General features: G+C 41.5%; 1 non-coding gene across 1 annotated transcript; it reads left to right on the top strand.

Moving 5' to 3' along the window:
• The first annotated feature begins 2,741 nt into the window (after positions 1-2,741).
• Trnas-gga (transfer RNA serine (anticodon GGA)) lies at positions 2,742-2,825 on the top strand. Its single transcript is given in 2 exon segments — positions 2,742-2,781; positions 2,791-2,825. It is a non-coding gene; the product is annotated as a tRNA-Ser (tRNA).
• The last annotated feature ends 1,788 nt before the right edge of the window (positions 2,826-4,613 follow it).

Genomic DNA, 4,613 nt, shown 5'->3' with positions numbered 1-4,613 from the left:
ATGTTAATTATAATTAGCAAACAATGATAACTATTGCAAGTTAAGTGTATAGTATAACTTAACTAGTTTAAAATACGTGTGATGCTACCCAAAATATTATATAGTGCCATTCTTTACGTCATGAATTTTCTATTCAATTTTATAAACAATTTTCCCTCAAACATTGTTTATTGCTCTTTACGGGCTTATTTATGAATCTTAACATGTGACTACGGCACTAGATCCGCTATGACTAAACGTTTTTAATGAGTGCTCGCTCATCCCTGTAAGTTGTTATTTACTATTTTTATTAATCTTTCAGTATTCGTGATATTAACCGATTTTGAGTTTACTATAACTTTTGCGTCTCATGACTTGAAATATAGATCGATCTCTCAGAAGGTGCATATTGCTGACCAAAATCCACTGCCGCATCGTTCTTCGTCGTAAGTTACATAGTTTTCGCTTAATGCGCGAAAAACCAAACAATGCCTCAAGCTGAAGGCCACGTGTCGACGCAGGCGTCCCACCGACCGTTGCAAATATCGCGCGGGCGCGCCACGCGCTTCCGCGAATCATGCACCATGTCGCGCTCGCTCTCCACAAAGCAGTCCTTGTATACTAGAAATATTCATCTAGTAACGGGGGTTTGTACCATCACAGTGTACAACCTGTACATCAGAGAAGCAATACGAAAATAAAATAATTGTTGAAGGGTGGGATTAAAATTCAGACTGAAAGGATATCAACGAGTCTCTCTGGTGAGATTGCTATTTTCAGTGAAAGAATGAACAGTATTATGAGTACAGAGTATGGATTGATAGCAAAAAGGAAAGAAAGGCGCAAGTAATGAGGAGTAGCAGAAATGAAATTAACGTTAAACTTAACATCATAATTGCTGACCGCGAAGAGGCGCATTTAAGGAATTTTGCTACCTTGGAAGAGAAACACGCATTGCGGACGAAGAAAGGAGGACACAAAATGTAGTCTAGCACATTTAAAGTCAGGATTCCTGGCCAAAAGATGTCTGCCAGTATCAAATGCAAGCCTTAATGTGAGAAACACATTTCTGAGAATGTACGTTTGTAGCACAGTGTGGCCGAGCGGTTCTAGGCGCTTCAGTACGGAACCACACTGCTGCTACGGTCGCAGGTTCGATGCTTCAAATGGCTCTGAGCACTATGGGACATAACTTCTCAGGTCATCAGTCCCCTAGAACTTACAACTACTTAAACCTAACTAACGAAATGACATCACACACATCCGTGCCCGAGGCAGGATTCGAACCTGCGACCGTAGCGGTCGCGCGGTTCCAGACTGTAGCGCCTAGAACTGCAGGTTCGAATCCTGCCTCGGGCATGGATATTAGGTTTAAGTAGTTCTAAGTCTAGGGGACTGATGACCTCAGATGTTAAGTCCCATAGTGCTCAAGGCCATTTTTGTAGCACATTATTGTACGGTAGTGAATCGTAGACAGCGGGAAAACCGGTACAGAAGAAAATCGAAGATTTTGAGATGGCGTTCTATGGAAGGATGTTGAAAATCGGTTGGAGTAATAACATAATCTTGCCAGGTTAAATAAATAAATAAATAAATAAATAAGGAATGATTAGGTTCTCCGCAGAGTCAGCGAAGAAAGGAATGTATGGGAAAGGCTGACAAGAAGAAAGGACAGGATGATAGGACATCTATTAAGGCACCAGGGAATAATGTCCTAGCTTCTAGAGGCAGCTGTAGAGGGTAAGAGCTACACGTGAAGACGGAGAATGAAATATATCCCACAAGCAATTGAGGAAGTAGGGTGCGAGTGCTACACTAAGATGAAAAGATTGCCACTACCACTGACGATTTAAAAAAAAAAGGGGCGGGAGAGGATTTAGGTCAGGATGATAACATCTCCACCGCATTATGTCCGTTGAAAGGCGGTGTAAGGGGCGGGAGAGGATTTAGGTCAGGATGATAACATCTCCACCGCATTATGTCCGTTGAAAGGCGGTGTAAGGGGCGGGAGAGGATTTAGGTCAGGATGATAACATCTCCACCGCATTATGTCCCTTGAAAGGCGGTGTCAAAGAGTTGTCATGCGCTTTGTACAAGTTGCGGACGGATACATATTATCTAACAATAAGCTTGTGCTCAGGTGCGCTGGTACTGACACAGGTGTGCGAGGATTATCTACATTTACAAGTTAACGTTGAAAAAAAAAAGCCTGAACTACTCAAACTTATGACACCGCAGAATGCTGTGCATGTGTGGCGACTGGTTGGTGAAATCTCGGCCAGATCTCCCAATAGAAAGCTTATTGCGCTGAACGAAGTTTACTGCGGCAGCGCGGCTGCTGTATCTCCAGCTATCTGCTCGAGATAAGCTGGCCGCAGAGACAAAGCCAGCGGCACTTGTCAGTGTGAAGCCTGCCGAGACTTAACGATAAAGAAACGAGCAACGCAACCCGTCCTCGGTGACACGTCACGGTACCGGCCCTGCAGCAGACGGCGTGGCGGTCAGTGGCCTATACAAGTCGTCAGCAGTACTGAATTGCAGGCGTTTGTTCAAACTGTGAAAATGGCAATCTAGTAGGCGTTAGCCCAGTTGTGTGTGTGTGTGTGTGTGCGTGTGTGTGTGCGTGTGTGTGTGTGTCTAAAAGCCACGTTTCCACAGTATGCTTATTGCTTTCCTAAAAGCACAATTCTTAAATGTGTGAAATTCTGGTTGCTATCTCAACAGTCCTGTTTTATTTTTATAGTTAGTCCAGGTGACAGGTGGCCGGAGTGGCCGAGTGGTTCTAGGCGCTGCAGCCTGGAACCGCGCGACCGCTGCGGTCGCAGGTTCAAATCCTGCCTCGGGCATGGATGTGTGTGATGTCCTTACGTTAGTTAGGTTTAAGTAGTTCTAATTTCTAGGGGACTGATGACCTCAGCAGTTGAGTCCCATAGTGCTCAGAGCCAATTGAACCAGGTGACAGGTTCTGCAAACAAAACGTCTGCTTTTCTTAGTTCTGTAATCAAACTTTGTGGTACTGTGCAGACCAGTCGTCACTCAGTCTTTGCGTCAATAACAAAACTGTTGTATTAACATGTGATTTTAATTAGTTCGATCCTAGTTTTAAATGTATGAATGCAAAAATAAATTTTCTGTTTACACTTCATCGTAATACATACACACAATGACTAGAATAAAAAATTATCATTACACCGATATTAAAACGCCTTTACAGTATTGGCTACTTCCGCAGTAAGTACATACTCCTAGTTGCATTACTCTTGAAATACATGACATTACTACAAATTGTGCTGTGTTACTTTATTACAATTACGTGATTACCAGGTGGCCCCTGCGAAACTTTCGCACTTTTATAATTTTAAATGATGACGGTATTTTGAATAAGTGTAGTCTTATAAACTATACAGTACAGCAATCAGTCGTCCTTTTTAGATTTTATTGCGCAAATCCAGATTTCGGCTAGTAGCTAGCCATTCTCAATGCGCTATTCAAAGAATTGTGACTGACGACCGAACAACAGGGACTTACATGCATTGAGAATAAAAAATAGTGCATTGAGAATGGCTAGCCACTAGCCGAAATCTGTATTTGCATAATAAAATCTAACAAGGACGACTGATTGCTGCTCTCTATAATTTATATGTCACATACAGTCGCTGAGTGCATCCACTTCCCGAATGGAAGGTAACCTGATAAATGCAGTCGTTGGGATACGGACAGTCGGGGAATGACGAGAAAACTTCTTTAAAAATGAAACGAACGACGTGAAATGATAATCATGAACTGATGGTACAGCCTTTTATATACATTTCCATGCATTATTTCATGTAATTTCTAACTTTCGACTGTCGTATTTACATTTACCTGTTGTTGAATAGAAATTTAATGAGAAATAGGAATATAAAATACTAAGGATAAAATAAATGCGAAATCTATAAGTTAGAATGTGTTGTTCGCTCTTACGTGGTATGTTAGTAAGGCCACAGCAATCTCTAACTGATTTTCAGATTCTAACTGCGCTTCGTACTTTATATCAACATGTTAGGTAGAAGCAATTGTCGTTTCGGAAAGTATATTCTTTTAGAAAAGTCTATTTGTTCGTCGGGGAGGGGTAATAGACTACCGCAGTGATCACGGTAATTATCTATGACAACGCTGTATACAAATTATTCAGTTTATAAGTACTTTCAAGGAAATCAAATGATGTTTCTAATAAGATAATATGAAGAGAGAGTATATTTTCCGTGATTAATAGGCCAGCGTCGTAAAACGTAGGTATGTCGATGGCCATGCATGCTGCTCTTTTGAGTATGAAAGTTAAGTGTCTCTCTCATGTTAAAATTTTACCCAAATAGTAAGTTTAAGCGCAAAATCGGTATGCAGTGTGAAAGCGTATTGTCATATCGCTGGCTTAGTTGTGGAGTATCTTTGCGGGCAGACGCGTCTATGGAGTCGAGCACCGGACACGGAACTGTTGTGTTGTGTAGTGTGTAGCTCTGCATGTGAGAGGCATTGTTAGAATGGAAGTTGAAGTGTTGCTACAAGGGCTATTATAGTAAAGTGATGAAATATGGAAATGGTTCAGAGGAAAGTGCGTCAATAAGTAATTTAAAAATGAGCAGTGCTGCTGCTAA

This window comes from Schistocerca nitens, chromosome 9, assembly GCF_023898315.1.
Source record: "Schistocerca nitens isolate TAMUIC-IGC-003100 chromosome 9, iqSchNite1.1, whole genome shotgun sequence".
In the NCBI taxonomy this organism is placed as follows: domain Eukaryota; kingdom Metazoa; phylum Arthropoda; class Insecta; order Orthoptera; family Acrididae; genus Schistocerca; species Schistocerca nitens.
The sequence above is the reverse complement of the archived record's forward strand: the minus strand, read 5'-3'. Positions and strand labels throughout refer to the sequence as shown.